Consider the following 12,314-nt stretch of genomic DNA (forward strand, 5'->3'; position numbering starts at 1 on the left):
TTAGTAGATACCAGAATGCATGTCCAGTGGTGGTATTAAATACTTTTATAAAGTTCATAAAGGCAAGGTCAAGGGCGTTCACAAAGGCAAGGTCAAGGGCGTTCCTTCTCTATCCAGTATCTGAAATTTATCACTGAAACCACAGTACGACAAAAAACCACATTGTGATCCCACTGATCAATGTTCTTCAGAAGCTGGTACAAAGGATTCTGGTGACAGTATCTTGCTTACCACTCTAGTGACCATTCTGTTCATATCAGTGAGCTTCTTCACCATTCTTGTCAAAGGCATTTATGATAGTGGCATTTTTTTAAACAAATTTTGTGATGCATGCACACTTTGGTTTTAGAATTTTTTTTAACAAATTTATTTTATTTATTTATTTTTGGCTGCATTGGGTCTTCGTTGCTGCACACGGGCTTTCTCTAGTTGTGGCGAGCGGGGGCTACTCTTTGTTGTGGTGCCCGTACTTCTCATTGCGGTGGCTTCTCTTGTTGCAGAGCACCGGCTCTAGGCGCATGGGCTTCAGTAGTTGTGGCGCACGGGCTTAGTTGCTCCATGACATGTGGGATCTTCCTGGACCAGGGCTCGAATCCATGTCCCCTGCATTGGCAGGCGGATTCTTAACCACTGCACCACCAGGGAAGTCCCGATAGTGACATTTTTGAAAATGTGCTGTTTCCTCGATCCTCTGTATGTTAAGGAAAAGGTGATGGTAATAGCTAGTATATGTCTACCATTTCTTGAGTACCCACTATTGTATCAGGCACTGTGCTAGGTTCTTTACATATGATATTGCTAATCCTCCTGGTAATTTTATGAAATGAATATTATTATCCCTATTTTACAGATCAGAAAACAGAGGCTTAGAGAGGCTAAACAACTCATCTAAGGTCCCACAGCTGGTGAATGACAGAAGCCAGATTCAAATCCCAGACTGTCTGGCTCCAAACCTCACCTTTATTAAGTACTCTGTTCTTCACAAGGCTTCCTCCTTGACGGTAGAAATTATGTTGAGAAAATGACTGAAAAATATTTCTGCCAATTGTCTCCATGGTGTTCACTCTGGGTTTATTAGAAGAAACTGTCACTCTTAAGGCTCTGGTTTTATATACAGCCAGATAATTTCTTTAGCTCCACGTAAAAGTTGTTGTAAAGTGGAAGCTGGAGAATAACTTGGGATTCTTGCATGTACCCAAAGTAAATTCTTGGAACGGGAATGGACTCAGGACAGTTAGAGGTCAGGGAGGGGGGAAAACCTAACAACTTAGATGTCCAAGAAGAAGTGTTTGGCAGAATATTGTATAGTACATTCATAAATGGAATACTAAGCGGTCATTATGAACAATTATGTAATATATATTTGATGACATGGAAATATGCTTCTAATATATTGCTCAGTGAAAAAAAAAGGCAAGCAAGAAAACAGAGTGATCCCACTTTTGCAAAAAGAAAGAAATTATTTACATAAGTAGATTTCCACAAAGGAAAAGTCTGGAAGGTTCCACTCTAAATGTTAACAGTAGTTACAGCAAGGTGGTGGGATTATGTGTGACTTTTTTCTTATTTTTGCTTTTCTAATCCTAATTTTCCTCCATGAAGGTATTCATGCTTATATAATAAATAACATATATATATATATATATATAACCGAATCACTTTGCTGTACACCTGAAACTAACACAATATTGTAAATCAATTATACTTCAATTAAAAATACAGATAAAAATAACATTTTCACAAGTGAATCAAAAAATATTGCTCAAAACTGGACAGGTTGAAATAATCCCTAACAGAAGGAGTAGGAGCTCGTAGACAGGGTAAGTCAAAAAAGGAACTATTTCATACTGAAGAGACAATGCAGTTATTTCATGTGTAATGTAACAGAAGAAATATAAATTACTGTGCTGTTTACATTAATGTTACCTGGTTAAGGAACTATTTTTTGGTGGGTTTTTTTGACATTATCATTTTAAGTTGCGTGTAAAAGAATTTTTTTTACTTCTAAAAGTTATCACACAAAACCTAGCTCAGGAAAAAGTTATAGCCGGATTTTTAAAATACTTCCCACCCTGAAATTCTACACACACCATGCAAGCCCTAAAACATGAAACACATGCTAAGTAATCTGAATTGGATTTGCTAAAACCAAATGGTGAATATTATTAGAGGCAGAATAGCCAATTATTACCAGCTTGGGCTCTAGAGTTGGAAAGACTTGGAGTTCGAATTCTACCAAATTATTTAACCTCTCTAAGCCTCAGATTTGCAGCTGTAAAATGGATATAATACCTAACTCAAAGTGGCTTTATGAGGACTTAATGTAAAAGTATACGTAAAACATTTAGTATGGTCTTGGCATGTAATATGCATTCAATGGATGGTAGTTAACAAAAAGAAAAGCAGGGTGATGCTTTGGGCTTCAGACTGAGCCAAGGAAAAAGCCAGGATATGAGAAAGTCCAGAACTAAAGTCCTAAACTAAATTGGGGATAAGGCAGAATTCTTGTTTGCCAAGTGATTTTCTCTGTTCGTTATCATTTATTAGGGTCAGCAATTTGGTGCAATTACACTTCCTCGAAGGTAAGTTATGAAAAAGGCAGTAAGTGAGGGAGAAGAGGGTCAGGACACCTCCCTGCTTAGAATATGACCTCCTTGAGGACAGGGACCATATCTGATTCATCTTTGCTTAAAGGCTACATGAAATGAGGTGGAAGGAAGGGGGTCCAGGGGCTGGCTCCCCAGTGGCATTGTGTCTTCCACCCTCCACATACACCCTTCAGGTGTTATGCTGCCCTCTGTGGTTTCTCCCACTTTTTCTCTTTTAATTTTGCCCTAGGTGTCCATTTTGGACAGATTTCATATTCATAATAATATATTTATAGAACACTTTTCAAGGCTCTTTTACAGCTTACCCACTCTGTGTTAAACAGTACATCAAGGACTATGATGACTTGCAGAGAAAATGGATTAGGCTTGTCTAGAGCCTAGACCAGTGGTCTCAAACATTAACACACCAGCATCACCTGGAGGGCTTGTTGAACACAGATGGCTGGACCCACTCCCAGACTTTCAGAATCGATAGGTTTGGGGTGTGGCTAGGAATTTGCCTTTCTAACAAGTTCCCAGGTGATGCTGATGCTGCTGGTACAGGGACCACACTTTAGAACCAGTGACCTAGAACAGAGCTCAGCAAACTTTTTCTGTATAGGACCAGATAGTGAATATTTCAGGCTTTGTGGGCCAAAAGGTCTTTGTTATAATCATTAAACTCTGCTGCTATAGCATGAAAGCAGCCATAGACAATAGGTAAATCGTGAGCATGGCTGGGGGCCAATAAAACTTTATTTATGGACACTGAAATTTGAATTTCCTGTGATGACATATTATTCCTTTTTTGACTTTTTCAACAATTAAAAAATATAAAAACAATTCTTAGGTCGAGGTCATACAAAAATGGGCATCAAGCTGTGTTTGCTGAACCCTACCAGAAAGAGAACTCATTATCTAAGGAAGATAAAACAAACACAAGTGGAAAAAAGAGGCATAACAAAGCAATAAACATGTGAGTAGGTGTTTAACCTTGATAGTAATCAGGGAAATGCAAATTAAAACCACAATAAGATACTGCTACACATCCACTACAATGGCTAAATTTTTTTAAAGATTAACAATACCAAGAGTTGGGATGAGAAGCAATGGGGACTCTCATGTAGTGCGGGTGAGAGTGTAAATTGTATAACCACTTTGGAAACCAGTTTGGCATTATTTACCAGCGCTGAACACACATGTACCCTATCATGGTAGAGAAATGGAGATGTGCCACCCAGATTCTCCTTCAAGAAAGGACATTCTGTGCAGATATGGGGAATGCCATCAACAGATAGCTTCCAGCTGCCAGCTCCTTGAAGGTCTGCCTTAGCTGCAGAGAGTTGCTTTGCCCAGGGTCATGCTCTTCCTAAGATGAATGAGCAAGGCAGGAGTGTCAATGAGCCAGGCCTGACACAGAGCACACTGATGGTCACTACTTGTTCTGAAGCTCCACACCAAGTTGGCTCAAGCTTTGTCAGACTTGTGTCACAGTTCACCTTCTCCCTCGGCCCAACCCTCCTTCCTCTGCCTTTCTTTCATGGGTGTTGGTCCTAATAAACATCTTGTACTCAATACCCCATCTCAGGTTTTGCTTCTGGAGAGCCCAACCTATGACACCTTTGACCCAGTAATTCCACTAGGATAATATACCCTAGAGAAAATCATTCTTATGTACACCAAAATCTATGTACAAGAATATTCATAGCAACTTTTGTTTATAATAGCCAAATGCTGGAAACCACCCAAATGTCCATCAGGAGGGGAATGAATGTGATGTATTCACATGATGAAATATTATACATCAATGAAAATGGCAGCAATATATATCTACATGCATGACACAATATTGAGAGAAATAAGCAAGATATAAAAGAGTGCCTACTATATGATGCCATCCATTAAAAGTTCAAAAATAGGCGGAAGTATTTATGGCTGCATTCATAATTGACAAAACTATAAAGAAAAGTAAATAAATGATTACCACAGAAGTCAAGATAGTAATGTCCAGTATGATCTTCAAAAATTTTAATAACTGGTATGACTCAAATCCAATCAGATAGAAGCTTTTATACCTCACGAGAGTATGCTGGCTCAACACCAGCACTGATTTAATTCTGGGTGGTGGAAGAAGGGGTGGTCAGAGAGAGAGGCACCTGGTTTGGAGGTGTCTTCCAAAATGCTAACAATGTTTGGTTTCTTGACCTGGCTAGAGGTTACATGGGCATTCACTTGGTAGTAATTTGTTAAACTGTACATACGTATTTTATGCACATTAAAAGCAGGAAAAAATAGACATACTATAGGAAAATATAAATGCTTTATAAACATTTACTTTAAAAAGTATAACTGTAAAGCACTGAGGAGATGGTGGGGGAGTGAAGATAAGAATGAAAAATGGGGCTTCCCTGGTGGCGCAGTGGTTGAGAATCTGCCTGCTAGTGCAGGGGACACGGGTTCGAGCCCTGGTCTGGGAAGATCCCACATGCCGCGGAGCGACTAGGCCCGTGAGCCACAACTACTGAGCCTGCGCGTCTGGAGCCTGTGCTCCGCAACGGGAGAGGCCGCGATAGTGAGAGGCCCGCGCACCGCGATGAAGAGTGGCCCCCGCTTGCCGCAACTAGAGAAAGCCCTCGCACAGAAACGAAGACACAACACAGCCAAAAATTTTTTTTAAATTAATTAATTAATTAATTAAAAAAAAAAAGAATGAAAGAATGATCAGAGCTCAGCGTGTGCTAGCTCACTGTGTGCTTATTTGTTCTGTAACAATATGATACAAAACAGACCTTGAGAAATTCCAAGACATTCTGTAAGAGGTACAGAGAGAGAACCACTGTTGTTCAGAAGGAGCATTCTTTTCCAGCTGAGAGGTAACAGGAGGAAAGCTTCAAAGAAGAAGGATTATTTGAGGTGAGCATTGAAAAATAGTGACGATTCCAGCAGGTACAGCTGCAAAGTAGGTTTGGGGGAAAGACAGCTTTAATGAGACGTAAGGAAGAATGAATCGCATGTGATGAAGAAATTAGTCAAATTGATGAGAGCAGCATTTCCCAACTTGTTTTGCTGCTTAGCATCCTTCGATGTTAGAAAATTTAGGAAATTCTGAATCATACATTATTTTCTGCAAGAGATACCTATATTGAATAACTACTGTGCTAGGTGCTAGGTATACAGCCATAGCAAGACAGACACCGTCATGGAGTTTACACCGACTATATCGGGACTTAATTTCTTTCTACAGGCACCATTCTTCCTGAGAGCAGAAAACAATCTAGACTCATCCATGTAAACTCAGTCAATTCGATGTTGTTTTTGTGTGTGTGTCATTTCATATTTAAACTCGGTCAGATTTAGGAGTACCCTCCCTCCCTCCTTCATGACCCTCACGTTGACTTTGAACTCCAGAGTTTATGTAAGACTGAAATAGCAGTGGTGGGGAGAAGGTGTCCACTTCTTAGGCTCTTGATATATTCTGCACTGGCCTTCCCTGAGATGTACAGTCACCCTGTCATCCATTCCTGCTGCCACCTGTGAAGGTGGCCAACTCTGCCTCAGGGCTCTAATCGCCCCGGTTCCTACTGCCGCCCAACGCTGCTTCCCCTTGTCATAACCACAAGACTCCAGCTTCTAAGTTTTCTTTTCCTACTTGCCTCCTTCTTCTCAGTTCTGAGGCTCTTAGGATGGAGGGATAGAGTGAGTAACATAACACGTCTTGCCCAGCAAGTATTCTTCCCAAATCTTTCTCTCTTACACCCTGGACCGAGACATAAAACAATAACCTAAAAACCAAGAGTATGTTCTGCCCTTCTTTTGTGACATCTGCATTGGAATTGAGACCAGCCTCATGTGTCAAGTCCTGCCTCAAAAGGTCACAGGGTTGAGGTTAGAAGAGAGCTTGGGTAATCTTTATAGATCACCCCTTGGATCCATCAGAGTATAGATTAAATGCCGCAAATAGATAAAAACTGCATTCAAGACTTGGTTGGAATCCTTGAATTTTGTGCTTTAAAAAAAATATCAGCTTGCTTATTACTTTAATAATTTTTGTGTTTAACCTCCAAATGATGATATTAGAGAGATGGTTTTACTTTGCAGAGGTAAATTTTTGTTTAATTTTTATTCCTGATAAACGAAAAACTGAGTTGAATTCAGTCATAACTCTATTTTCTCTTTTAGGGTTTTCAAATTACTAGAGAAATCTTTATGTGCTATGTAAGAATTTTGATCAGATAAATGCAGCTTATGGGCCTGATGAGTATCATCTTGAGAATTTGTAGAATTTTAATCATTTTTACAGTCTGTATTTCAACATCAGCATCCCTTTGATTCTTTGCGGATATATGTCAAACAGCTTATGACCAGTAAAAAATAATTTAACACTCTATAAAGGTCAAGACTGAGATGGCAAGTTAGAAGTATTCAGCTGGATGATCAAAAGAGTACCTGAGTCATGAGCACACCCATCTGACTGCCACTAGCCACTGCACTTGTTCAGTTCCTGAGGGAAATGCTGGGTAGAGCATAACGTTTGTGAAGAGTAGACTTGGGAGGTAAATCTGGACAGATTTGTTCAGGACAGAATCCTTTTTAATAACTTTTAATTCCAATTTCTGAGGGAAAGTAGGCTTGGGTGCTGCCAGACCTGGCTATGGGATTTGTGAAGCAGAAAGGAGATCCTGGTCAAGCAGAATGAAATAGGGGAGGAGGGTGAAGGGAATTAAGAAACTAACCAGGGCATGGGAGATCCCTGGTGGCCTAGTGGTTAGGATTCCGCACTTTCACTGCCATGGCCCGGGTTCAGTCCCTGGTCAGGGAACTGAGATGCGTGGCCAAAAGAAAAAAGAAAAAAAAAGAAACTAACCAGGACAGGAATAAAGTAGCTAAGGGAAGGTGAGATGTAGAGGGGAGGAGGAGGGTCTTCAGGGCCTCCTCCGCCTGCTGTGCCTGTCCCCTTCACATGAGTCTTTCTCACCCCAAATTCCATAAGGAATGAAAAGTATAAATGGAAATATATAAATACAAATGAGTTCTTCGTTATGCTGCTCTGCATGGAAAGCAATATCTATGTTGGATTTGTGTATATGAAAAGGAAGGCTTTTCAACTACTGGGGATTTAAAAATCAATGAATCATTTATGCCTCGGCTCGGCCTGCCTTCCAGCCTCTGGCTGCTGACTCACCTACTCGAATCTTCCTCCCCAGCCTCATCTGTGTTAGGCAGGCCTGTTTTTACCTTTGCAGGCCCTACGCTCTCTTACTGGTGAAGGCTTCAGCCAACATCATATTAAAATGCATCCCCGTCCTGCATTAAAAATTTATATTTTTGCTATAAATTTTTGAAAGGGCTTTTGTGATTTCGCTCTTGAAATTATTTGTCCGTGCATAACTAATTTAATTTATAATGGCTGTGATTTCTCCATAATCATTATGCATACTTGGAAATTGGAAGTGAGAAGATCCAACCTAAAAATTATTTTCAAAGGCAATAGATTTTTTAATAAATTTACAATTAATAAACTTGATAAAATGTTATATTTTGTGTCCATTTAATTGAATTGTTATTTTTGAGTTTTTCATTTTTTTTAGTATTTTATAGTCTGTTTTTAAGATCTCACTTTTTAATTTTGTCTCCAGAAAGTCTGTAAGTCCTAAGCACTTAGTTATAGTTGTTTAATGGATAAAAGACAGGCACCGAACACCCATTTACTCATTTGTGTGTTTCGAGGGGGTGGTTGTGGTGATGGTGAGTGGTGAGACTTGGGCTTTCTCGAAGGTAGAGTTTCATTTATTTGAATTTTGTTCAATGACCATTTAACTCTTTGCATTGGATGCCTCTTGTATGTAAATACACGTATAGGACATAAGATCTTTATTCAGTTAGGCAAAATGCCATTTGATGACGATAAGTGAGAATGATCAGAGCTATACCTTAAGGAATTTACTATAGAATTGACAAAACTTGAGTTATTGGATGTTAGAGATGAAGGAGAAGCAGGGTTCCCAGATAAACCTGAAGTTTATACAACAATTTGCTGCAGGAGCAGGCCTAGGGAAATGATGAAATTAGTCAAGCTTGCCTTCATCCCCCTCTGCTGGCCCTAGGCTGAGTAGATACAAATCTTTACTCAACTTTGACTCCAGGGTCAGCTATTTCAATATATCCTAAACACCACTTCAGACTCCCTCACCCCATGACCTTCTGCTCTGCCTGCTATACTAATTCCCAAACTTAATGTACCATCTTGGGATATTTTCCCTACTCCTGCTTTCCATCTGGCAAGCATTGCCAGAGACAGTTACAGACTCATGCTGATTTGGACCACTATGGAAATCCACACCATCTGCCTCCAACTGGGCTCTCTCTGTCGCTCTAAAACCTTTATTAACTTTTCTGGATTCGCTATCACTCTCCACCAGTAACTGTTCCCTCCTCCTCTGCCTTGTTCAAGTTCCTAAACCCTCTACTCTCAACTTCAATTTCATTGGAAATTTCATCAGATTAAATGTGGTCATTCAGGTAGAGCAGTTACCACAGTGCCTGGGCACATAGAGGGTTCTAAATAAAACGCGTACTGTTATGACTGTTAATATTGAATGAATGCCATAATGTGCTGGATTAAAAGCTCGGGCTCTGGAGTCAGACAAACCTAAGTTTGAATCCTGATACTGCCATCTACTAGCTAATGAGCAAGTTGCTAAACCTCTCTGAGTCTTGATTTTCTTATCTTGAAAATGGAAACAATAATATTACTACTTTAAAGGGATTTAGTGATAATTAAGTAAAAGTACTTATGTGAAACCATGAGAAGAGTATCTGTCACATGAGTACAGTGTTAAGCCACCAGGATTATTATTGCTATTATTACTGTTAATACATCCACTTATTACTCTTTTTTTTCTTTTTTTTTTGAGAAAATCATCACCTCCCTTGTGAGAGACCACAGTTTTTAATGTCCTCACCTCCTCGGTATATTTCCATTTCTTCACAACTTCTTATTCTTTTTTTTTTTAAGATTTATTTAATTTTTTTATTGGCTGCGTTGGGTCTTCGTTGCTGCGCACAGGCTTTCTCTAGTTGCGGTGAGCGGGGGCTACTCTTCGCTGCAGTGCGCGGTCTTCTCATTGCGGTGGCTTCTCTTGTTGCGGAGCACCGGCTCTAGGTGCGTGGGCTCAGTAGTTGTGTCTCGCGGGCTCTAGAGCACAGGCTCAGTAGTTGCTCCGCGGCATGTGGGATCTTCCTGGCCCAGGGCTCGAACCCGTGTCCCCTGAATTGGCAGGTGGATTCTTAACCACTGCACCACCAGGGAAGTCTTTTTTTTTTTTTTTGCCGAGAGGCTTGTGGGATCCTATTTCCCCAACCAGGGATTGAACCCATGCCCTCGGCAGCAAAAGTGGGGAGTCCCAACCATGGACCACCAGGGAATTCCTGACAACCTCTTATTCTTTACAATAAATATTTGAGTACACCACTGTCTGCTGGGCACTGTTTTAGGTGCTGGGATACTGGAGCCTTGGAGGAAGAAATCTCTCTTCTCTAAGGTCAATCCCTCTATCTGCACCTTGGATCCTTGTCCCTCCCAATCACCAAGGGATTTTTCTTGCAACCTTTCTGCCTCCCTCTTCTAGTATCTTAAATGTCCCCCTCTTCGTTGGCTCCTTCTCCTTTGCTTTAAAGAGGCTTCATGTTTTGTCAAGAATTTCTGTTCAACCCTTCTAACTAATTTAATTAAAATTGTATTTTGTTCCTTTTTATTTCCAAACTTCTTCAATACGTGGTCTCTCGTCTCCGTTTCCTCAGGATATCATCTCTCCTCAATTCCCTGTAACCTTGTTGCTACCCTCTTACTGACCACTTATCAAAACCACTTGTTTTGTGCTCTCTAGTGAACTCCTTGACACATCCAAAGAAAGTCTCTCAGTCTTCATTTTCCGTGTCCTGTTTTCAGCGTTTGACACTGCTAACTCTCACCTCCATATTAATTCTTTATTTTTCATTTTCATTGATTGTGAGCATTTTCAAATGTAGGAAAGTACATGGAATAACATGACCAGTGTATGTACCTTCCACCCAGTTCTATCAAATCTGGCCAGATCCACTTTCAGATTGTGTTTAAAGAAATAAATATTTCAGATATAGTTGATATTTCTTGTATGCCCCTCCCCAGTTTCAATCCTCTCCCTCTCTTGAATTTGGTAATGATCCTGCCCTTTCATGTTTTATATATTATTACTATTGTATGTATGTAGCCATAAGCAACAGGTAATATTTTCAGACTTTATATACTGTACATGTTTTGTAATTTTCTCTTTATGCTCAACATTATATTTTTGAGATTTTACTCTGTTCATACATGTAGCTTGAGCTATTCATTTTAATTTCCAAATAGTATTCAACTTCATGAATACCATGATTTATTTATTCATTCACCTACTGATGGACATTTAATTTGCTTCCTTTTTTTTTTTTTTTTGAGATTACCAATCATGCTGCAATGAGCATTCTTTTACATGTCTCCTTGTGCACAAAGGTTAGAATTTTGCCCAGGTCTGTAGCTAGAAATGGAATTTCTGGGTTGAAGGGTATTGCCTATACAACTTTATTATACAATGTCAAATGGCTCTTCATAGCAGTTCTACCAACCTATACTCCTTATAGCAGTGATCAGAGTTCTATGTGTTCTACGTTCTCAACAGCACTTGGTATTGTCTGAATTTTTACATTTTTGTCAAAGCAATGATTGTTTCATAGTATCTCATGGCTTGAATTTTTTAAAATTTTTACTGGGGTATAATTGATTTACAATGTTGTGTTAGTTTCAGGTGTATAGCAAAGTGAATCTATTATACAAATACATAAATCCACTCTTTTTTAGATTCTTTTCCCATATAGGCCATTACAGGGTATTGAGTAGAGTTCCCTGTGCTATACAGTAGGTCCTTTTTAGTTATCTCTTTCATATATAGTAGTGTGTATGTGTCAATCCCAATCTTCCAATTTATCCCTCCTCCCTTTACCCACTGGTAACCACAAGTTTATTTTCTACATCCGTAACTCTATTTCGGTTTTGTAGATAAGTTCATTTGTAGCCTTTTTTTTAGATTCCACATATAAGCGATATCATATGATATTTGTCTTTCTCTGTGTGACTTACTTCACTCAGTAGGAGAATCTCTAGGTCCATCCGTGTTGCTGCAATGGCTTGAATTTTTTATTTCCCTGAGTAGTAATGAGGTGAAGCACCCTTTCATGTCCTTTTGGCCCATTTGGGTTTCCTTGACTATGAATTGCTTATTCATATATCTTGTCAGTTTTTCTACTAGGTTTCTTTCCTTTTTTTCTCACTGATTTGTAGGGGTTCTTATACATTCTAGATACGAATTCATTCATTCATTTAATCATGGGACTTCCCTGGTGGTCCAGTGGTTAAGACTTCACCTTCCAATGCAGGGGGTGCGGGTTCGATCCCTGGTCGGGGAACTAGGATCCCACATGCCTTGTGGCCAAAAAGCCAAAACATTTAATCAATATTTTTCTAGCATCTACTTTGTTCCAGGGAATGGTTCTAGGCACTGGGAATGCAGGAATGATCCAAACAGATAAAAATCCCTGCCCTCATGGAACTTACATTCTAGTAGGGGAAGGTAAACAATAAACACAATTGATAAGTAAAATAGATAGAATAATGGATAATGATAAATCCTCTGGAGAAAAAATTAATAGGGA

The sequence above is a fragment of the Balaenoptera physalus genome (assembly GCF_965194825.1).
Source record: "Balaenoptera physalus genome assembly, chromosome: X".
In the NCBI taxonomy this organism is placed as follows: Eukaryota; Metazoa; Chordata; class Mammalia; order Artiodactyla; family Balaenopteridae; genus Balaenoptera; species Balaenoptera physalus.